Source organism: Narcine bancroftii, chromosome 5, assembly GCF_036971445.1.
Source record: "Narcine bancroftii isolate sNarBan1 chromosome 5, sNarBan1.hap1, whole genome shotgun sequence".
NCBI lineage: Eukaryota > Metazoa > Chordata > Chondrichthyes > Torpediniformes > Narcinidae > Narcine > Narcine bancroftii.
In genome coordinates, this window is record NC_091473.1 from 21,840,994 (window position 1) to 21,866,208 (window position 25,215).

Sequence of the window (25,215 nt, forward strand, 5' to 3'; positions counted from 1 at the left end):
AAAGTCTAAATGTGAAGCTATGCAAAATGTTTATCCATTTTATCAACAAATTAAAACTACATAAAGTAACAGCCACAGAGTTTAATTTGTTGGATTAAAGAGATCTAAATTTGGGATATTGCAGCTCATGCTCTGAAATTAGCATATATGAGAATAAGGAAAGTGTCATCTATTGGAGGCCATAGCCAAAAACAAAGTTAAGAATGGGTGCAAGAGCATTGAAGCTGCTTGGTGATTTTTCAAGTTGTCTTGCTGGGTACCAATACATTCTGTTCAGTAGCTAATGAGCAGCTGGCAAGCAGACCTGAAGGTCATAATAAGAATTGTGACACAAGTGCTGAATATTACAAAAGCAATATCTGAGCATTTCATACACTCTATGCAAACATATTACAAGATTGTTACTTTGTGGTTTAACTCTGAAAGTAAATTAAAAACCAATTGGACTGTGCTGGAGAATAGTTCCCCTTGATCTGAAATCCTTTAGGCTTTCAGCCTCTGATGTGAAGGAACTCCAGAGGCAGACCACTGAAGAGGGACTAAAATGGAGATTTCTAATGCCCCTTTTACACAGCAATCCCACTTAATTGGTGTGTGAATGACCCGTCTTTAAAGCCAGAAAGCCGGGTCAAGTGCGCATTTTCGACAGGAGCCGATGCGAAACACATCAGCACTGATACTACCTACCTTGGCAGGTAATACACAGGATGAAAATGACCCCTCATCCCATATTTCCACAGGTAAGTGAAGCAGTTAATTCCTGTTTTTTAATGGATGTCTAAAATGGCCACTAAGTAAACCGAACAGTCTCGAGACGTCGAAGTACTCGAGATGGCAGAGGTCGACAGCATCGAGTCCACGCTGCTGAAGATCCAGCTGCGCTGGGTGGGTCACATCTCCAGAATGGAGGACCATCGCCTTCCCAAGATCGTGTTATATGGCGAGCTCTCCACTGGCCACCGTGACAGAGGTGCACCAAAGAAGAGGTACAAGGACTGCCTAAAGAAATCTCTTGGTGCCTGCCACATTGACCACCGCCAGTGGGCTGATATCGCCTCAAACCGTGCATCTTGGCGCCTCACAGTTTGGCGGGCAGCAACCTCCTTTGAAGAAGACCGCAGAGCCCACCTCACTGACAAAAGGCAAAGGAGGAAAAACCCAACACCCAACCCCAACCAACCAATTTTCCCCTGCAGCCGCTGCAACCGTGTCTGCCTGTCCCGCATCGGGCTTGTCAGCCACAAACGAGCCTGCAGCTGACGTGGACTTTTACCCCCTCCATAAATCTTCGTCCGCGAAGCCAAGCCAAAGAAAATGGGTACTAAGTAAACCGAACAGTAATAACAACTTGTCCATATGCAACTAGATGTAGACTGGGAGAACATTTCATGAAGTTGAATGCAGACTGGGAGAACATTTCATGAAGTTGGATGCAGACTGGGAGAACATTTAATGAAGTTGGATGCAGACTGGGAGAACATTTCATGAAGTTGGATGTAGACTGGGAGAACATTGGAGAGGAAATTCTGGAACTTGGTGTTGAAACAATAGCCACCAATAAGGGGTATAAATAAAAGAATAGAATAAGAGGTCAGAATTGGAGAAGTTCATAGTCTCGAGTTTTCAGAGTCGAAATAATTCAGAGACAGATAGAGAGAGGCCATGGAGTTAGCAGTGTTGGAGCAGAGAGTCGGTCTGACGAGCCACTTCACCTTATGGAAACATGACACCCTCCTATACTCTCAGAGACCTGGGGTCTGTCAATCATGAGTAATTAGCATGGCTGATTTCTCCCCTCTTCAGGTCAAAGTTACAGGAGTCAACTGCAGCAATTCTCTCCATACCCCATTCTGTTATAATTTACTGTGGATCCAAATCTTCATGTTTATATGGCAGCTGATGATGTTAATGTGAGTAAGCCATAGGTGAGCAATGCAACCTTGATGTATGGTGAAAGAAATGAGAACAAAATGGATGAATTCACTGACAGACTGGCTGAAGGGAGGGGAGGAAAATGAAAAGAATTAAATTCATACCTCGTAGGAGACTGCTCACTTGTAATAATTGCAATATTGAAATGAAGAGTTCTCAACTCTCTATGATCAATTAAGCTGGTCTCAGATATGCAAATACAGCAATTTTCCATCCTTCAATGCACACTATTTGCTTGAATTGAGAGTGAACTTGGGGTTACAGGCTGCAGTTACAGAGGGGAAACAAATTAAGAGTGACGTGAGAATAAATGTTTGCACCCCATGTTGGTCGGGACGTGAGAAGATCAGCTTGCTGACATGGTGGAGGCTGATCCTGTTGTGGCCTTCAAGAGAAAATTTGATAAATGTATGATGGACAAATATTTACCACGTTGCAGAAAAAAAAGGCTGCTGGCTTGGGTGGAAAGATGGAGAGATGAAGCTTTCTTTGGCGTCAACTGGTTCCTTTTGTCAATGAGCTGAATGGCCTCCTGGCGGCTCTCTGATTCTATTCCAGGCCAAAACCTTTGAATTTGAGAGGTAAATATGTAACAATTGAATCCCAGGACTCTCTTAAGGATGGCTAAGGCTTGGTTATGTCAATCATCCTGCGTTATCTCACTGCTCCAGTTACAGAACTTTGATTCTGTCCCCTTGTGCAGTCTGCACAGAGTTTGCACTTGCCCTGTGACTGCATGGGTTTCCATTGAGTGCTCTTATTTTGTTACAATTCTTGAATTGGCTGGAAGGTATATTACCCTCCATGCTAGTGGGTGGGAGAATCAGTGGAAGTTAATGGGCATATGAGGGATCACATTACAGGGACATGCTGGATGAATGAGATTGATGGGCCTACTTTTGGAGCAGGTTTAGATGGGATGGGCCAAATGGCCGCCTCCTGTGTCATAAAGTAGAAAAAAATAAGAAGTGGAACAAGATGTTGGTGTTTTTGAAAAGCTGGTGAAAGTGGACAGCAGCATTTTGATTTACTTTTTTGTGTTTATGCTGGTGCCTTCACCCAAAACACTTCTTATAACACCCGTTTAATGATAGTCAGGTGATGAGCCTCATTATTACTTTAGCAGCATACTGTTGCCCATTGTTTACTTTGCACCTGTTGTGCCCCTCTCAATTCAGTGCTGTAAATATTAACATGAACAGAATTACTACTAGTGCCCATGTGCAACTTATTCCAAAGGAGCAGTAACGAGTTCACACTCCCTCAGTTGTTCCTCCACTGCCATATTTTTAATGTTTTTTTAGTTATAGTTGACAATGATTCACAAACCTTCGTTGGTATCAGGAGGATGGTGACTACCTCGAACATCTCTGTAAGTCCCTCCATCGATTTGTCTGTGCAGTCCTTCCATATCCAACTGGAGCCTTGAGTTGCTTCACCATGGAAAGGGTTCTCCTCACCTTGGCCAAGGCTATGCAAATGGCCTGCTCTTCATGGAGAGATGAAGCTTTCTTTGGCGTCAACTGGTTCCTTTTGTCAAACTGTGTGTAGATGTTCAGTTGGTCCTTAATGGCAAGATATCAATACAATAACAGATCACATGGCAATCTTTAAAAAATTCACAGTCAGAGCCTCTGCTATTTCTTCCCTGACTTCCCTCAAGATCCTGGGAAAAATCCAAACGGGACCTGTAGACTTATCCACCTATATATACTTCAAAAACTCCAATACGGCCTCATTCCTGATCCCTACATTTTCCATAATTATCCCTTTTGCTCCCCTTATCCCGCGCAATTCAATATCCTTCTCCCTAGTGAATACCGAAGAACTTGCTCATTATTTATGGGTCCAGATAATTGGATATACCATTATCTCTCCCACCTCATATGGCTCCACACACAGTTGTCCGCCCTGATTCTCTAAGGGACCAATTTTATCCTTCACTCTCCTTTTGCTATTTACATATTTTTAAAAACCCTTTGGATTTATTTTCACCCTGTTTGCTTTAGCTGCCTCGTACCTTCTTTTCACCTTCCTAATTTCTCTCAAGATTCTTTGTACAATCCATGTATTTTCCTATTGTCTTATTTACACCTTGTTTCTTGTATTTAATGTAGGCCTCCTTTTTTATTCCAACCAAATTTTTAATATCCCTTGAAAACCATGGCTCTCTCAAATGTTTGGCACTGCCTTTTATCCTAACAGGAGCATAAAGATTCTGTACCCTCAAAATCTCACCTTTAAGATCTTCAATTCTCCTCTATATCCTTCCCATAAAACAAATCACCCTAAACTTCACAAATCCTTTCTCATCTCTTCAAATCTGGCTTTTCCCCACTCAAAAACCTCAATCTTTGGACCAGACCTATCCCCTTTCCATAATTATATTGAAACTAATGGTACTATGATCACTTGATCTGAAGTGCTCCCCAACACTTACCTCAGTCACCTGCCCTATCTCATTCCCCAACAGTCGATTCATCACTGCCCCTTCTCTAGTGGGTACCTCAACCTATTGCTGCAAAATACTATCCTGCACACATTTTACAAATTCTAATCCATCCAGCCCTTTCACAGAATGTGTTTCCCAATCAATATTAGGAAAATTAACTCCTACTAACACTGCCCTGTGCTTATGACAAATATCTGCAATTTCCTTACAAATTTGCTCATCTATTTCTCGCTCCCCACTAGGTGGTCTATAATACACCCCTCTAAGTGTAACTTCTCTCCCCATTTCTCAATTCCACCCATACCACCTCCCTTGTCGAGCCCTCCAATCTATCTCACCTAAGCACCACTGAAATGTTTTCCCTGACGAGCAATGCTACACCACCCTGCTCTTGCCCCTCCAATTCTATCACACCTAAAGCAGCAAAATCCAGGAATATTTAGCTGCCAGTCACAACCTTATTGCAACCACGTCTCACTAATCGCCGCCACGTTATACTGCCAAGTGTCTATCCACACCTTCAGTTTGTCCATCTTCCTCACAGTACTCCTAGCATTAAAGTAAATGCATTTCTGAGATTTCATACATCTTTCTCTCTGTCCCTATCTTTACAGTCAACTCTATAATTTCTTTCCATCATCTCCACTCCATCACTGTACTGATCATTTTCTTTCTCAATCACCTGTCTGTCCACCCCCAAACTTTGTCTACAAACCTTCTCTCTTTGCAGTCTAACCCTCTCCCTGCTGTACTCCTTTATTTCCTTCCCCCAACTCCGCTAGTTTAAAGCCTCCTGAGTAGCCCTAGCAAATTCCCCCACCAGGATCCTGGTCCCTCTGGGATTCAGATGCAACCCATCTGTTTGGTACGGGTCCCACGTCCCCTCAAAAGGTCCCAGTGATCCAAAAACTCAAATCCCTGCCCCTTGCTCCACCCCTTCAGCCACACATTTATCCTCCACCTGATACTATTCCTGCCCTCACTGTCGCATGGCACAATAAGTAATCCAGAGATTACTCCCTTTGTGGTCCTTCTTTTTAGCTCCCTATGCTCATTTTTTAGGACTTCTTCATTATTTTTCCCTATGTCGTTGGTACCAACATGCACCACAACCTCTGGCTCATTTCCCTCCTACCTTAGGATGTCTTGGACATGGGAAGCTACATCCCAGACACTGGCACCAGGGAGGCAAACCACCATCTTGTTCTCCTTAGCATGTCCACAGAATCCCCTATATGTCCTCCTAACTATTGAATCCCCTATAACTACTGCCCTGCCCTCCTCTTCCTTTTCCTACTCTTCTGAGCTACAGAGGCCGACCTCATGCTGGAGGTACAGCCACTGATGCTTTCCCCAGCTTGGCTGTCCCCCCCAACCCCCAACAGTTCTCTAGGAGGAGAACCTATTGTTGAGGGTTACAATTACAGGGGTCCTCTCTAGTACCTTAATCTTCCCTTTCCCTCTCCTAACCATAACCCACTTATCCTCCGCACGTGGCCCTGGTGTGACCACCTGGCTGTAACTCCTGTCTATGACTTCCTCACTCTCTGACCAGGGCAAGGTCGTCGAGCTGCAGCTCGTTCCCTAACACTGTCCCTGAGAAGCTGCAGCTCAGCACATCTAGTGCAGACATGGACCTCTGGGAAGCTAAAAGACTCCAGGGCCTCCCACATCTGGCACTGAAAACAGCAAACTGCTTTCACTCTCATTTCCTCTCACTTTATATTACACAGAGAAAAGAGAAAATAAAAAGAGGAAAAAATTAATATAAATAAGAGAATAAAGAGATCTGGATGAGCTTGACCTCAGCCTCTGCTCGCCAAAGCCTCTCAAGCCAAAGCCCCAATACCCCACTCCTTAACTGTGCCACTCACTTGCTGGGCCGCTCCTCGCTGGCCACTCCTTTACCTTGCCCACTTTTTATTGGCCATTGACCAATTAACTCAGTTACTCACTCCTTGCTGCTCCTCTTCTGAAGACCGCTGAAACTCCGACACCGGCTCCTCGCTTCAATGGCATGAGCTTGTGTAATATATCAGTATTTTAAGTGGAATGTTGTCAAATGCTTATAAATGATCCAAAAATAGGTTCCCTTCTATAGACTCTGGTATAATGTATGGGGTATATACCTTTCATCAAATTTTGTAGTGATAAGATCACCTCTTGAATTACTTCAAGGTTTTTATTGGTTTCCCATGGAAATGATTTGGTTGGACACATTTTACACAACCACATTATACAATATCATATATTCAATACCACAACCATCACAGTTTACAGTGCAGCATACATTTACAATGTTCAAACAGGAATTATTTATTGCACTTATAACAGTGATTTGTACTCTCCCCTTTCCAAATAAATGGAAGTCAGGATTACTTAAGGAAGTCATCTCATTTTCATACACCACATGTAAAAACTCTACACAAATAACAACTGAATACAATATCTCAACAGTCTATATGAATCAGCCACAAACACTTTTTTTTATTTTTATTTTTTTTTAAACAAACATGAATTGGCAGGATTGCTGGAATGTGAGTTCACACCCAGTGGCTGTTTGAATGAAATTTACACACTGTACAATTATTTACACGAGAGAAATAAATTCAGCAGCCATTCAACTGCATTAAATGTTTAATCTTGAATAAAGTGGAGGCTCCACCAACTGAAAGTTTATCTTATTGGGAGAAAAGGGCCAAAGCAAAGATTGGAGAGGCAAAAAAAAAATGTGACTGGGAAATTGAATCAACCTACTTGGGGCACAATGAGCTAATAGTTTGTCTTTCCTTCCGATCAAGGTATATTTAGAGCCCCCACAGCTACAGGCACTGGGGCTGATCGAGAACTTACCCACTATCAACTGAAGGTGAAAGATCAAAATGTTAAGCACCGTGTGAAAATAGAATGGAGAATGAGAGAACTGATGGTTCTTCAGAGTTTTTTCATCAGATAATGATTGTAAGTTTGAGGAAAACAACTGGAGCATTCAAATAAGCAGAGGATACTGAAGTTGGACAGGTGCTGTTCTTTCACACTCCAACCAGTCTTTATTCATAGATGTCGACTGGGAGCAGGTGATCAGATTTTTTGGATTAAGAGCACAGGAGGGAAAGGTGTGATCAAAGCTCTAAAATTTTCCATACACATTAATCTTGTAGAGAACGATTTGATCTGAAGACTTAGTGAAATGATTCTCTCTTTGAATCACAATGCCTGCACCTGTTGTGATATTCTAAGCAATATCCCAAGTCGAGCAGATTTTGGAATCTAGCATTTTAGTTGCTTCCCACCGTTCCACAATCAGTAACTTGGGGCTATAATTCTTAAATGTAATTATTGAGCCCAGTAGGTTCCAAATGTCATTCCCCAATTCCTCTTAAAAATTCACTTTCATGTGATTTCTCCCACAATATATTTTCCCAACAAATGAGGACAATAGATGAGCTATGAGGTGAGATATAGTAACATTACTGATGAACAAGTGATGTTGTTTATTCTAAAGTTGAATTATAACTTCGTTTATGATTTAGTATGGCCTGAGCACTTATTACTGAACCTATAAAAAACATTCTCAACAGCTGCTATGTGTTTGACTTATACTCTGTCTGTCCTCTATTTCATATTTAAGGTGTACAGTGAGGAATTGGATATTTTCTTAGTAGTGAAACCCAGATTTATGATTGAAATCCCAATGAATGTTCAAAGACTGCACAAATCTTACGAAGCAAATAGGTACCTTAATAGAATTCTTATTAAACATCTCTTGATTTTAAATCATCGTGTAGGTTCTACATTTTGAATCATTGTGTATTTGAAATATCACATCACGCCTAAATAAAATACATTTTAATTCTTCTTTGGATTTTCTCTGTGTATACACTAACTTTAAGGTTCAATTCAGAATGTTCCAGGTGACTGAGTTTCAGGGCTACATACAGTCCATAGGATCTGCACAGTAAATTACAATGCTGTGGCACGAGCTTGGACAACTTGATGAGTGTTTTGTTTTTCACATAGTTACTGATAGTTTCTTGTGCTAGTAATCCAGTAGTTCAGCCCTTGAACATCAGATGCATCAACTTGAACAAGATGTGGGAGTCATGGGCAAGGCCAACATTTAATGCTTAATTGCTTGAGGAAAGTGGTAAACCACCTTCATGAACCATACAAGCCCTGCGGTGAAAGAACCCAAGGCAGATTTAAAAACCTGAGGATCAGCTCACCATGCAGATGGAGTCAGATGAGGCTCAACTGAATGTCTGCTCATCTCCATGTCTACTGAATATTTGCAAGGCATTTCATGCATTTAAACCTGTTTCAGATACCCTTCATGGGAGATAGAAATTAATTCCTTTTGAACAGTTATAGAAATCTTTCCTTTTTAACAAATGGTCAGTTTTTTTCCAGTGTTGAATTTATAGCTTTCTTTTCATTATCTGTACCAAGAATTTCTTAAATGTGCAATAATTTCAGGAGTTTACACTAGAGGTTTTCTTTTGAATACTGAGGGCAAGAAAATATCAGGGTACAGTAGCTTCGGAAAGGTTGAATGAAATTTGCTCTTCCACATTGGTGAGGTAATTGTGGATGTAGTGGTGACATGCAGGATCACACTAACTCATAGGTGGTGGCTGTCTTTTATCGATATCACCTGTTCGTTCATAAATACCACCCTGAGAGGAAATAATCTTAGATTGCACAACCCCGGAAATCACCTATTATCTAAATGCATTAAACTCAATAGTAAATCTTTTAAATCTTTCAAAATATATACTTTCATATAGAATTGCAAATAATTTTATGTACATTTTTAATGCTGGATACTCTGAAGTAAAATTTGAATTTTTTTTTACAGATCCATGGTATTTTTCCTCATTTGAAATCTGGGTGTTTGCTGCCAAATAAGCATAAAGTGTCTGTTTGATACGGGAATGCTACTGCATTTCTCAAAACAATCATGCCACCCTTTTCCGTTTTGTCCAGACTCTCACTGAATACATGGTTGGACAAGAGAACAAGTGTAGGTGGACGTCAATTATTTTTCCAGAGTTCACCAATCATGCATTAACATACATTAGCGCATACCAACATGTTAATAAAACAGGATAGGGAAAATTTTGATGTTGGTTGTACGATGATTAAAAGTCTATAATGGGAAGAAACAGTCAGGAGCAAAGCTAGCCAGCCACAAAAAAATGGCACCTCCAAGGGTCTGCAAAATATGGAGAATAATGAATCTTCCAATGTTGACTTTTGAGCTTTGTGATAGACTCTATTCAGTCAACTTGAATAAACATCCGATCGTGACTAGGGTTCAAATCCTGCGTTGGCTGAAGGAGTTTGTACGTTCTCCCCATGTCTGCATGGGTTTTCCCCAGGGGCTCCGGTTTCCTCCCCCCCTTCAAAACGTACAGGGGGCTGTAGGTTAATTTGGTGTAAATTGGGCCAAAATGTCCTGTTACCGTGCTGTATGTCTAAATTTAATTTTTTTAAAATCCCTTGATCTCTTGGTCAAAGTTCTTTCCTAGGTCTCAGTAAGTGTAGTGGTAGAATATTATGCTGATTGTCTCTAAGGCATATGCAAAACATGATGATGTTCATTCATTAAGGAGTAGCTAGGGGTCGAGATATATGAACCTTAGATGGTAAGTGAAGACTTTTAAAATTAGAATGTCACCTGCTGAATTAGTTATTGGGAACTTGGATAGAATTTGTAATCCCACTTTTTTCAACTGGATTAATATGGTAATAAGGGTGATATTCCAAAGTAGTTATTGCGAGGGCTTTCGAAACAATAAAAATCCATTTGGATTCAGAACTATGCTTGACCCCACCCTCAACCCCAAGCTCAATGTTAAGAAAATATTTTTCCAATCTACAGTCCTGAGGTCATGTTAAAACCTACTGCAGCTTTGACAAGTCAAGGTGTCTATGTTTAACATTTGCCTTTACAATATACAATGGAAAGATGCTTAAGTACTTCTGAATAAGGAAATGTCATTCCAGTAATAATGAGCAAGATGAGAGCATAGGAATCTGATGTTATATTTTAAACAGAACTATCATGCTTTAGGACTGGGAAATCCCACAGGTGACAGTTAAGGTATCTCAGAGTATAGAATCTTCTTGGTTGTGGCTTGCCAATAGCAAGTGCATACAATAAATTTAATAGGGAACAACACTAATAACTGCAATACTAAATGGAAGGCAAGCACTGAATCAGCAAGTCATGCTCTGCAGACAAAGACATGCACACTACTAACCCACTGCTTTAATGTGGCTGTGCCTTTGGCAACTGATCCTGTCAATTGTTCAACAATGCCCCACTTGACAGGTTATGCCAATCAATGAGTTACATTTACAAACATTGCTTCTCAATATCATAATTTCAATTAACGTCATATATAACATTAAATTCAGTATTAAATATTAACACACTTTTCTTATCATTGCATAGAAAATCTGAATTGGTAATTGTTTTCCCTCATCTTATTCTGATGAATGGAAGCCCAAATGATAAATGCAGGGCAGAGGCGTGCTTTATCCTCCATGGTTGTGCTCTTGTCAGCCTTCCACTGATCTGTTGTTTCTAATAGTATCATTGCTCCCTTTCTACCCAATCCAGTACAGTGTAGCGATGAAGAAAAAATGCAGGTTGTGTTCAAAAGAGAGAAAAAAAATTGTTTGAGGTATACAATATAAAATCGAAATGATTAAGGCGATTTCAAAATAGTAGACATAAAAACACAGGCAAGTTTGTTAATGAAAAAGTATTACGTGAAATACCCACAGCAAAGGAATTAAATAGCTTATGGTAACTGTATGGCGTGTCAGTCCACAATGTCAAACCAGATGTCACTATTGAAATGACTACATTTTATGCTTGGTTTGTGTGACCACTACCTGTGTTTCACAATCATTGAACAGTGCTAGGTCTTGGGTGAAGGGCTGACTACTGAGATTCTTTTCTAGAATGCCTCAGGGTCCACTGAATTTTGCACACACTGCTGTGCCTGCCCATCTCAAAGAATCGGCTGGAAAGGGAACAAAAGATAGTGGAATGTTTGGGGGAAATGGAGCTTTTGCTCCCAGCCCTAAAAAAGGTAATAGGTTCACCTCAAGGAATTCTAGTCTATGAATACAGTAAAAACCTATGAAGATCAAAAGTTCGAGTGAAAGAAACCGGACTCTGTGCATGCTCCTGTCTTTCCCTTCAGGGTCCAAGAAAAGAGGGCACGGAGTGAACCCAGGCATAAGGAATCCCAAATTCTGCAAACATCGTTTGGAGAAAAAATAATTCCAAACATTCATCAATAGGCAGAAGGCATCTCTAAACCATCATTGAAAATTGTCATGTGATAGCCAATAGCTGGAGGTTCTCACTGGCCAAAAGGCTTCACTTTTAAAGTTCCACCAAACAAGCAGATTTGAACTTGGACAAATGTTGGCTTCCACATATTCTTTTTGTGCCCATGTGTAAAATTATCCTGAGAACCAGAGATCAGATTCTTCTGCCAACCTGTGAAATACTTAAGGCACAGCCAACCTTTGTTTAAAGTCTCAGCAAGTTATGACGTCACTTCTTGGACGCCTTTTCCTCTTCACATTGCATAGACAGACACTGACAAGCTTTGTCTTACAATTTCCACAATGGGACATCCAGAAAATCCTAAAAAGAGCAAAGCAAAGATATTTTAATACAATTTTTTAAAGTACATCTTTCATCAATTAAGTAATACAGATTACAAATAAAAAGCTGCTCCTGCTTGGTTTTTACACATACCTTGAAAGAATGAAGAAGGTCTCAGGCCTGAAACTTAGATTATAATACAGTATTTTTACCTCCTAGGGATGCTGCGAGACCTGATTAAGTTCCTCTAGCATTTCTGTGTTTGCAAATAATACAGATGCAGACATTGATATCAATGCAGTTAAAATGTCCAACTTCAGTCAACCATGATAAAATGAGTATCATGGCCTGATAAAAATTGATTGATAACATGCACCACAGTGGAAGTGATTGAGGTATTGACATGGGTCCTTGCAAATTGTCATGCTTTAAGATTATATTTTTCTTTGTTCACCAACTATGAAGGTTCTGAATCAAATTTATAACTGGTATAAATTTAACAAACTCAGCAGCACAAATTCTGAACTAATTTTTCATGCTTGTTCATATAATAGTTCATGTTTTATTTGTTTTGCTGAATTACTTTCTACTACCACATTCAAGAAAATAAAAATGGCAGCGATGATGGAGCTGCTGTGTAATGGTATTACTGCCGCTGGTGCAGACAAGGGGTAAGTGGTGAGCAAAGACACAGTTCAGTGTCCAACCATCCAGCCCTAATGCGGATAGCATCATACGGGTGTAAAAAAGCCTGTTAAATGACCCGACGTGTTTTTACTTAAAATCCTGCAACTGTGGGGCTGGTGCCCAAGATGGCGGTGCCTGTGTTGGCAATGGTCTCGAGAGATTGCAGACTCCGGGGGGAGCAGAGAACCAACACAGGGCACCAGAAATGGGGAGAACACCCACCAATAAGATGGAGAAGCATGGGACATGAGTCTTCAGGACAGTGACCACAGCAGCGGACTCAACAACTGAAGGATTTACACAGGCTGTGGATGACTTCCAGTTGAAGGACCCACACAGGCTGCAGACTTTTGGAGATCGGCTCATGGGAACCAGTTATTGGAACCAGGATTTGAGAGGGTGCAAATGGCTGATTTCAATAGAAGAAACTATTAGGATTCTATTGGTACTCCGAGGAAAATTATTTGTACTTAAAATGAAAATTGTCGAAGTATCAGGCTGTAACGTCATGGTTAAGGCATGGACCAGTGAAACTTTATATTTTAATAAATAAATTCCTTGCGCACAAAAGATTTTTCCACAATTTCCAGAAGCAGAGCTAAAATCTGTGGCTGACTAGTCTGGGTAAATGTCTACTTCATTTTGCTGTTCAGAAGAGGTAGGAGTGGTAATCATTGTGTTTTTCTCCATCAATTTGCTGACAATTACTCTCGTATGCTTTTTTTATGCAGAGATTCATTCCTTCCTGCATCCCTTCAACAAATAGCTTCATTCATTTTCTGGGGTTGAGGATGATCTGCTTTCATTCTGATTTTGAGATGACTGTTGAGAGCTCTTGGATATGCAGACCCTGCCACAGATAGGGCAGGGGGTGATTGTCCTTTCGGGGGGAGGGGGGGGGGAGGGTGGCTGAGTCACATGGGAAGTGGCACACTAGTTCTTTGAGCTTGAATGTGCTCTCTTGGCTTTGAGGCATTTTCATGTTGTGGTGCAAATTCATTGATGGGGATCAGAGCACTCACTCAGTGAGTGGAGGGAGGAGGGGGGCAAGTTGTGACAGGTCTTCAGACTGACATGCACAATTTGCTACAAAAGTAATTTTATTTGGGATCAGTGCCAGGCACCCAGGGATACAGCAATCAAATGTGGGATTTGCACAGGTCCCATCAAATTCAACAAAGACTCGGAATTGAGCAATAACCTCTCTTGAATTAAAGTTTGCAAAGTTGCAATGCGGCCCATTGAGAGTGGGCAAAGGGATTACATTTGCTTGATATTGCTGTCATTCTTGTGATAGAAATCACTTGTTTCAGAGGATCTTTCGAAAAATCCTTGATGAATTGTCATTGTAAATCCTGCAGTTGGTGCACTCAGGATTAATTTGCTGGTAATTTAAGGTTGTTAAACAAGAGGACCAATTTATTTTCCATTACTTGTTGCTGATGGAAAAAGGATCTGATGTGAGTCACTCACTGCGGAATACCCAGCGTGCAAGCTGCTCTTGGAGACAAAACAATTACTTTGATTGGTTTCTGATCAGTGATAACTCTCCCCCTGTGGTATAGGATTCAATGTCTTATTGCCACAGGATGGCAAATGGAAGCGGTTAGCATAATGCTAATATTGAAATCTTCATCTAAAACCAGATCCTATTCCTGCACTGCTCTGCATATCTATGGGCTAGATGCTTCCTTTGCCCCAACAATCCCCAGAGATGATGACAGCAGTGAGGATTACACCTTTTGTGTCTCAGACTTATTCTGAATGCATTCTAAATTGATGGTCACCCATGCAGTCTTCCCTTGAGGAATAGTCATTACTGATACTTGTGAATACAAGTATTCATGCAAGAGTCTGGCACCAGATCCCTCAAACCTGCCTCATTATGTTGATGGCTGATCAATGAATATCAACTCTTCTGTGCCAGATCCTCATTACCCTCAATTCCTCCATCTTCAACTTAAATATGCCCAAAGAAATTTCACCTTACCTCAAGAATTAAATTCAGTTTTAAGCGTGTTTGATGCGGGAGGGAAAAGAGGGGAAGGAGTAGGGAGGTGTCAGACAGGGCAATAAAGTTTTTAATAAAAAAGGCACAAGTCCACATCAGTACTTGCATGAAGGTTCTAATGGTATGGTTTCAGTTCATTTTAACAGATTATTCTATCACAATCTAAAATGAGCATTGATGACCAAGTTACTTGTAATGCACTGTCAGTGATTTCTTCCAAAGTTTTGCTGATGTGTGAGTAAGCTAATGAGGTGATGATTGGCTAAGTTGTACCAACCAAAGAAATTATGCATTGTTGAGTTCAGGGTCTTTATACAACAGAAGCCCACTTTCATATCATTTTTAGCTATAATTACAGGCAAATTGTGTGCCTTGGCTTGAATCACTCCTTCATTAATTCAGAATCTAACTTTGCAGGGTGAGAGCTTCCTTCTTCCTCTAGTTAATTCCAGGACCTGTCAGTGACATGATCATTTTGCTTATTTCTCACAGCCTCCCAAGCTGAGATTTTCATTTTTGTAAGGTGCAGAGTGGGTGGGATCAATGGTGTAAGGAGCCAAACTGAGTCATTATCAAGTCTACACCTTCACCCACTCAGCTCCCACTCTGATAAACAGTTTTCACGTTGATGATGTTAAGGAAGGCAGCTATGTACTAAGCAGATACATAAATCTTACAATACTCTCCCAATTAGGTCAGCGTTCCTTTCAAAGAGGGAATTATCAGATTTTCACCAGATGGGTTACAAACCATATATAACCATATAACAATTACAGTATGAAAACTGGCCATCTTGGCCGTTCTGGACTGCACTGATTTAAGAGAACACCACTAGTTCCACCTACCCACTCCCTGTCCATAACCCTCCAATCCCCTTCCATCCATGCACTCATCCAACCTTCTCTTAAATGACAAAATTGACCTGCTGCGACCATTTCTTCCGGAAGGTCATTCCATTCAGCATCCACTCTCTGAGTGAAGAAGTTTCCCCTCATGTTACTTCTAAACTTTTGCCCCCTAACCCTTAACTTATGACCCCTTGTTCCAATCTCTCCTACCCTCAAGGGGAAGAACTTATTCACTTCTACTCTATCCATCCCCCTCATAATTTTATATACCTCTATCAAATCCACCCCCCCCCCCCACCAACCTCCCACGCTCCAATGAATAAATACCCAGTCTACTCAATCTTTCTCCGTATTCTAGATACTGCAATCCAGGCAACATTTTAGTAAATCTTCTCTGCATCCTCTCCACCTTATTGATATCCTTTCTATAATTTGGAAACCAGAACTGTACACAATATTCCAAACTTGGCCTCACCAATACCTTGAACCGTCTCAACATTACCTCCCAGCTTCTATATTCTCTGCTTTGATTTATAAAGGCCAGCACACCAAAAGCCTTCTTTACCACCCTATCTACATGAGAATCCACTTTCAAAGAATGATGAACTGTTATTCTAAGATCTCTCTGTTCACCTGAATTCCTCAATGCCCTCTCCTTCACTGCATATGTTCTGATTTGATTATTCTTCCCAAAATAAAGCACCTCACACTGATCAATATTAAACTCTATCTGCCATCTTTCAGCCCACTCATCTAAGCAGTCCAAATCCTTTAGCAGTCCCCGAAAACAATCTTCACTATCCACAACTTCCCCTATTTTTGTATTGTCCGCATATTTACTGACCCAATTTACCACTCCATCATCCAAATTATTAATGTAAATGACAAACAACAAGGATCCCAACACCAATCCCTGAGTCACACCGCTCATCACCAGCTTCCATCATGACAGGCAGCTGTCCACCATGACTCTCTGGTGTCTATCTTCTAACCACCATTGAACCTATCTGAATATCTCAACATTAATACCTAGTGCCTGAACCTTCCTTACCAACCTTCCATGTGGAATCTTATCGAACGCTTTACTGAAATCCATATATACTATATCTACTGCTCTACCCTCATTAACCTTTCTAGTCACCTCCTCAAAAAATTCAACAAGATTTGTCAAACATGACTATCCCTTCCAAACCCATGTTGGGTGTCCCTGATCAGGGGAAGGGGTCCATGTAAGGCAGGACAACAGAGAGATTTTGTCAGCAAAGCGAAAAGGCCTATAGACAAAATTTTGGGGGGGAACAGCAGTTGATTGAAGAGGAAAGGGATAGGTGCTATGATGGGGGAGGGATGATGGTAACAAATAATAGTGTGGACAGTAAAGAGGGGGATAGGCAGAAGGAAAGATGTGGGATATCTCTGAAATACTCCTTGGAGTGTTGTAGGAAGGTGGATGAGCTGAAGGTGTCGATAGACACTTGGCAATATGACGTGGTGGTGATTAGTGAGACATGGTTGCAGGAGATTTGTGACTGTCAGTTAAATATTCCGGGATTTCGCTACTTTAGGTGTGATAAAATTGGAGGGCTAAGAGGTTGGTGATGTGGCATTCCTTGTCAGGGAAAATATTAAAGTGTGCTGAGATGTGATAGATTGGAGGGCTCGTCAAGGGAGGCGGTGTGGGTGGAATTAAAAAATAGAAAAGGTTACAATTATAAGGGTGTATTATAGACCATCTAGTGGGGAGTGAGAACTAGAGAAGCAAATGTGTAAGGAAATAGCTGAGATGTGCAATAAGCACAGAGTTGTGTTAGTTGGGGATTTTAATTTTCCTAATATAGATTGGGAGAGTCAGTCAGTGAAAGGGCTGGATGGCTTAGAGTTTATAAAATGTGTGCAGGATACCTTTTTGCAGCAATATGTTGAGGTACCCACTAGAGAGGGGGCAGTATTGGACCTACTGTTAGGGAATGAAATAGGGCAGGTGTGTGTTGGGGAGCACTTCAGATCCAGTGATCATTGTACCATTAGTTTCAATATAATTATGGAAAGGGATAGGTCTAGTCCAACAATGAAGGTTTTTGAGTGAGGGGAAAGTCAGATTTGATGAAATGAGAAGGGATTTGCAGGGAGTGGTTTAGCTGATTTGTTCTATGGGAAGGAGGTAGAGGAGAATTGGAAGGCATTTAAAGCTGAGATTTTGAGGGTGCAGAATCTTTATGTTCTATTAGAATAAAAGGCAGGGCCTAATGTTCAAGAAAGCCGTGGTTTTCAAGAGAGATTAGGATGTTGGTTCGAGATAAAAAGGAGGCCTACATTAAATACAGGAAGCAAGGAATGGACAAGATGCTTGAAAGATACATAGATTGTAGAAAGAAGCTTAAGAAGGAAATTAGGAAAGCGAAAAGAAGGTACGAGGTGGCTATAGCAAATAGGGTGAAAGTAAATCTGAAGGGTTTTTACAAATATGTGAATAGCAAAAGGAGAGTGAAGGATAACATATATAACATAACAATTACAGCATGGAAACAGGCCATTAGGCCCTTCTAGTCCGCACCGAACCAAACACCCCTTTCTAGTCCCACCTCCCTGCACAATGCCCATAACCCTCCATCTTCTTCTCATCCATATACCTCTCCAACCTTTTCTTAAATAATACAATTGACTCCGCCGCCACTATTTCTCCCGGAAGATCATTCCACACAGCTACCAGTCTCTGAGTAAAGAAGTTCCCCCTCATGTTACCTCTAAACCTCTGCCCCTTAATTCTTAACTCATGTCCTCTTGTTTTAAACTTTCCTCCTCTTAACGGAAATAGTCTATCCACATCCATTCTGTCTATCCCTTTCATAATCTTAAATACTTCTATCAAATCCCCTCTCAACCTTCTACGCTCCAAAGAATAAAGACCCAATCTGTCCAATCTCTCCCCATACTCCAGATGCTTAAACCCAGGCAACATTCTGGTAAACCTTCTCTGCACTCTCTCCACTCTGTTTATATCCTTCCTATAATTAGGCGACCAGAACTGCACACAGAACTCCAAATTAGGCCGCACCAACGTCTTATACAATCTCAACATCACCTCCCAACTCCTATATTCCATGCAATGATTGATAAAGGCCAGCATACTAAAAGCCTTCTTCACCACCCTATTCACGTGAGTTTCTACCTTCAGGGAACGATGTACCGTTACTCCTAAATCTTTCTGCTCTTCTGTATTCCTCAATGCTCTCCCATTTACCACATATGTCCTATTCTGATTCTTCTTACCAAAATGAAGCACCTCACACTTATCAGCATTAAATTCCATCTGCCATTTTTCAGCCCACTTTTCTAAGCAGCCCAAATCCCTCTGCAATCCTTGAAAACCTTCTTCATTATCCACTATTCCACCTACCTTAGTATCGTCTGCATATTTACTAATCCAATTCACCACCCCATCATCTAGATCATTGTTTCACTGGAGAATTGGAGCAGATGAATGTGTGAGGACCCAAACCAGATGGGAGAGATATTGAATTAATTCTTCTCGTTGGTATTCACTAGGGAAAGCGATATGGAATCGTGTAGGATAAGCGAGGCAAAAGGGGTAATTATGGAAGAGATAGGGATTAGGAAAGATGGGGTGTTGGAACTTCTGAAGTATATAAAGGTAAATAAGACTCCAGGTCCCGACGGGATTTTCCTCAGGACCTTAAGGAAAGTCAGGGAGGAAAAAGCGGAGCTCTAACAGTGATTTTTCAACAGTCACTGGAGGAAGGCATGGTGCCGCGGGATTGGCACGTTAGAAACGTGGTTCCACTGTTTAAAAATGGCTCCAGGTTTAGGCCCAGCAATTATCGAGCAGTTGGTTTGATATCAGTGATGGGTAAGCTAATGGAAAGTATTCTTAGGGATAATATATATAAGTATCCAGAGGAGTAGGGATTGATCAGGTACACCCAACATGGGTTTGTGAGGGGAAGGTCATATTTGACAAATCTTGTTGAATTCTTTGAGGAAGTGACTAGAAAGGTTAATGAAGGTAGAGCAGTAGATGTGGTCTATTTGGATTTCAGTAAAGCTTTCAATAAGGTTCCACATGGAAGGCTAATAAGGAAGGTTCAGGCACTATGGATTAATGTTGAGATAGTCAGATAGGTTCAACGGTGGCTAGAAGATAGACACCAGAGAGTCATGATGGACGGCTTTCTGTCAGGACGGAGTCCGGTGATGAGCGGTGTGACTCAGGGATTGGTGTTGGGTCTTTTGTTGTTCCTCATTTACATTAATGATTTGGATGATGGGGTAGTAAATTGGGTGAGTAAATATGCAGAGAATACAAAAATAGGGGGAGCTGTGGATAGTGAAGGTGGTTTTCAGGGACTGCAGAAGGATTTAGACTGCTTAGATGAGTGGGCTGAAAGATGGTAGATGGAGTTTAATGTAGATAAGTATGAAGAACTTCATTTTGGGAAGAATAATCAAAAACAGGATGTATGCAGTGAAGGGGAGGGCACTGAGGAATACAGAGCAACAGAGGGATCTTGGAATAACGGTTCATTGTTCTTTGAAGGTGGATACTCATGTGGATAGGGTGGTAAGGCTTTTGGTATGCTGGCCTTTATAAATCAAAGCATAGAATATAGGAGCTGGGAGGTGATATTGAGACTGTTCAAGGCATTGATGAGGCCAAGTTTGGAATATTGTGTGCAGTTCTGGTCTCCAAATTATAGGAAGGATATCAATAAGGTGGAGAGGGTGCAGAGAAGATTTATTAAAATGTTGCCTGGATTGCAGTATCTAGAATACAACGAAAGATTGAGTAGACTGGGTCTTTATTCGTTGGAGCGTAGGAGGTTGGGGGGGGATTTGTTAGAGGTATATAAAATTATGAGGGGAATATTTACAGTAGATGCGAAAAGGCTCTTTCCCTTGAGGGTAGGAGAGATTGGAACGAGGGGTTATAAGTTAAGGGTTAGGGGGCAAAAGTTTAGAAGTAACATGAGGGGAAACTTCTTCACACAGAGAGTGGAGGCTGAGTGGAATGACCTTCCGGAAGAGGTGGTTGCAGCAGGGTCAATTTTGTCATTTAAGAGGAGGTTGGATGAGTACATGGATGTGAGGGGGTTGGAGGGTTATGGGCAGGGAGCAGGTAAGTGGAGCTAGTGAAGTTTCATTTAAATCGGTGTGGACTAGTAGGGCCAATATGGACCGTTTCCATACTGTAATTGTTATATGGTTATATAAAGATTCTGCACCCTCAAAATCTCACCTTTAAATTATCTCCAATACTCCTACCCATGAAACAAATCACTCCTTGCATATCCATTCTCATTTCATCAAATCTGGCTTTCCCCCACTCAAAAAACTTTATCATCGGACCTGACCTATCCCTTTCCATAATTATATTGAAACTGATGATACTATGATCACTGGATCCGAGTGCTCCCCAACACATACCTCTGTCTCCTGACCTATCTCATTCCCCGACAGTAGATCCAACATTGCTCCTTCTCTAGTGAGTACCTCAAAATACTGTTGCAAAAAAACTATCCTGCACACATTTTACAAATTCTAATCCATCCAACCAACCCCTTCATGCTATGCGTCTCACATTCTATATTAGGAAAATTAAAATCCCCCACTAACACAAATTCGGCTATTTCCTTACACATTTGCTCCTCTATTTCTCACTAGGTGGTCTATAATACACCCCTATAACTGTAACCTCACCTTTTCCATTTTTTAATTCCACCCATACCACCTCCCTTGACGAGCCCTCCAATCTATCTCGCATCAGCACCGCTGTAATATTTTCCTTGACATGCAACGCCACACCCCCCTTACCCCTCCAATTCTATCACATCTGAAGCAACAAAATCCCAGAATATTTAGCTGCCAGTCACATCCCTCCTGCAATCACTTCTCACTAATCGCCACCATGTCATACTGCCAAGTGTCTATCCACACCTTCAGCTCATCTATCTTCCTTACAATACCTCTAGCATTAAAGTAAATACATTTCAGAGATTTCCCGCATCTTACCGTCTGTTTATCCTCATCTATACGGACAACTCTATTATTTATTACCATCATCCTCTCCTCCACCCTCTCCTCTGGCTCATTACGATCCACTTTCCTCCTTGATCATCTGACTTTCCTCACCCAAACTTTGTCAAGTCTTCTCTCTTTGATGACAAACCTTCTCTTTGATGTTCTCCTTTATATGGACCCCTTCCCCCAACTGCACTGGTTTAAAACCTCCTTAGTAGCCCTATCAAATGCCCCTGCCAGGATCCTGGTCCCTCTGGAATTCAGATGTAACTAGTCTGTTCGGTACAGGTCCCAGTGATCCAAGAATATGAATCCCTGCCCCTTACTCCACCCCTTTAGCCACACATTCATCATCCACCTGATTTTATTCTTGCCCTCGCTATCACATGGCTCAGGAAGTAATCCAGAGATTACCCCCTTTGAGGTCCTTCTTTATAGCTCCCTACCCAACTCCCTATATTCATTTTTTAGTACCACTTCACTCTTCCTCCCTATGTCATTGGTACCAACATGTACCATGACCTCTGGCTCATTACCATACCCTCTTAGGATGTCAGGGACACGAGAAGTTACATCCCAGACCCTGGCACCAGGGAGGCAAACCACCATCCAGTTTTCTTTATCATATCCACAGAATACCCTATCTGTCCTCCTGACCATTGAATCCCCTATAACTATTGCCCTCCTCTTCCTTTCTCTATCCTCTTGGGCTACAGAGGCTGACCTCGTGCCAGAGATATAGCCACTGCTGCCTTCCCCAGCCTGACTGTTCCCCCCCCAACAGTACTCAAGGAGGAGTACCTTTTGTTGAGGGCCACAGGCTCAGGGGCTCTCTCTTGTACCTGTCTCTTTCCTTTCCTTCTTCTAACTGTTACCCACTGATTTTCCTCCAGTGGTCCTGGTAAGACCAACTGGCTATAGCTCCTATCTAATGATGGCCTCCCTTTCCCTGACCAGAGCGAGGTCATCGAGCTGCAGCTCCAGTTCCCTGACTCAGACCCTGAGATTCTGCAGCTCAGCACACCTAGTGCAGACGTGGATGTCCGGGAGGCTAGAAGACTCCATGACCTCCCACATCTGACACTGAGAACACCAAATTGCTCTCACACACATGCCTTCTCTCTCCCCTCTCACTTTACAAAGAGATAAACAAAAAGTAGATATATATTATATGTGACAAATATACAGTCTTACCTTAATGCAGTTATGCTCAACCTCAGCCTCTGCTTGCCGAAGCCTCTTGAGCCAAAGCCTTGAAGTCCCACTCCTTCACCGGGCCATTCAGTCACTGCACCTCGCAGGCCGCTCCTTTGCCTTACCCTCCACTTATTGGCCCTTGACCAATTAACCCCGTCACTCTCACCTCGCTCCTCCTCCTCACAACACTGCCCGAGCTCCGATTGCTGCCTCCTCCGACCTACCACCTGAACCAAATAGGCCCGAGCCCCGGTAAGCACAGGAATTTATTGGCTAACAAAAGCTTCAAGGCAGCCACATTCGAGGTGAGCATGGGGGCAGGGTTCAGTTTAAAGGAGACATCTGGGACAGGTTTATTTTTACACTGACACTAGATTGCTGGACTGGATACCAAGGATAAGGGTCAGAGCAGACATGATAGCAGTGTTTCAAGAGTCTTCTCGATCGACACTTGAATATGGAGGGATATGGATCATCTGCAAGCACAAGAGATTTTGCCATCTTTCCACACCATTGGTAAGTTGAGGCAAAATTCTTGGATATGTAATTTTCTAAATAAAGTTTTCAAACACTTTTCTCTCATCTTTTACGCACTACTCACTAATCACAGATCAGACCAAAGAATAAATTCACCTTGAGTTGCTTGCATTGACCACACTTACTCAGAAGCAGCTGAGTGTGATGTTTCTCTTCCACCATTGAGTTTATTTGCAGCCATGACAGTATTATAGATTTTAGACAACAGCTGAGGTGAGATTTCAGCAGAAAATGCTGGAAACTCTTTGCAGGTCATACAGCATCTGTGGGAAGAGAAGCAGTTAATCCTTCAGTTCCTGGACACACTCTCTTTTCACCATTGCTGTGTGACCTTGAATGCTTCCAATATTTTCTAATTCCATTTCATTATTTCAGCAGCTGTAGCTTTAAAAAAAAATTTCTCTGGGGATAACTTCCATTGTCCTCTCTCATGGAATTGCTCCTTCATGATTTTTTAAAGTCCTCTGGTGTCTTTAAGATTCAAAATCCCTTTATTGTCAAGTAATAGTAAAGAACATGTAATTTTACAGAAAATTGCCTTCTGGATGCTATAAGGCAGAAAAAAAAGTCACCTGGTATCCCTTAAAGTCAATGAAAAAGAGGAGCAAAACAGAGTTCCTTCAGAGTCAGTGAATGGCCTCCACTGCAAGTGCCTTCAAACCCTTTCCACTTCCATCACATTGGACTGACCAAACTTTCAGTTGCCCCATGAATATTTAAAGATATATAAAAATAGATGTCTCTGTGAAGTGCCTCTTGGATATTTTTTCTACATTTGAGTCACGGTATAAATGCAAATGATTATTGTTGTACTCATGATGGGCGGCACCATTAGCGTAGCAGTTAGCACAATGCTGTTACAGCCCCAGCCATCTGGATTTGGGTTCGAATCCCATGCTGACTGCAAGGTATTTGTACTTTCCCCTCTTGTCTACGTGGGTTTCCTTAGGGGGCTCTGGTTTCCTCCCACCGTTTGAAGTATACCGCAGGTTGTAAGTGACATGGGCTTGTGGGCCAAAATGGCTTGTTACCGTGCTGTACATCTAAATGTTTTTAAATTTAAAAAAGTCAACTCTTCTATAATAGCACTTGTGGATAATGATCCATAATAATATGAAAGGTTTTAGGTTAGCCTAATAAAAATGTACGTTTAGTCATATACCTTTTCTTGGTGTAGTAGATGGATTCGGTGAGAGATAATGGAGTTCCAATGGATTTGCCTTTGAAATCCTCACATAATTCTTTATGTTTTGGTGGTGTTTTCTTTTTATATAAGTGAGCTCAATGCCCAAATTTCTCCACGTCATTCTTTCATTGGCACATGAATACTAACTGCACGAAAACCAACAAGGTCGGGTCAGATACAGCAATGAGCTCTCTGAACCCTTCTCCATTAACAATGGCGTGAAGCAAGGCTGTGTTCTCGCACCAACCCTCTTTTCAATCTTCTTCAGCATGATGCTGAACCAAGCCATGAAAGACCCCAACAATGAAGACGCTGTTTACATCCGGTACCGCACGGATGGCAGTCTCTTCAATCTGAGGCGCCTGCAAGCTCACACCAAGACACAAGAGAAACTTGTCCGTGAACTACTCTTTGCAGACGATGCCGCTTTAGTTGCCCATTCAGAGCCAGCTCTTCAGCGCTTGACGTCCTGCTTTGCGGAAACTGCCAAAATGTTTGGCCTGGAAGTCAGCCTGAAGAAAACTGAGGTCCTCCATCAGCCAGCTCCCCACCATGATTACCAGCCCCCCCACATCTCCATCGGGCACACAAAACTCAAAACGGTCAACCAGTTTACCTATCTCGGCTGCACCATTTCATCAGATGCAAGGATCGACAATGAGATAGACAACAGACTCGCCAAGGCAAATAGCGCCT

General features: G+C 41.7%; 1 protein-coding gene and 1 long non-coding RNA gene across 3 annotated transcripts in view; one reads left to right on the forward strand and one right to left on the reverse strand.

Annotated features, from left to right (window-relative positions):
- Window positions 1–387: 387 nt before the first annotated feature.
- Window positions 388–9,492, forward strand: LOC138763191 (uncharacterized). 2 transcript variants are annotated; one of them, XR_011357370.1, is made up of 4 exons: window positions 388–740; window positions 7,186–7,345; window positions 8,016–8,119; window positions 9,243–9,492. It is a non-coding gene; the product is annotated as an uncharacterized lncRNA (long non-coding RNA). The 2 variants fall into 2 exon arrangements; XR_011357371.1 differs by lacking the exon at window positions 8,016–8,119.
- Window positions 6,553–25,215, reverse strand: part of bsnb (bassoon (presynaptic cytomatrix protein) b) — a 451,700-nt gene continuing 433,037 nt past the window's right edge. The window contains exon 14 of the mRNA XM_069936943.1: window positions 6,553–12,056. The gene's annotated coding sequence lies outside the window, so the exon portion shown is untranslated. The remainder of the gene's footprint in view (window positions 12,057–25,215) is intronic.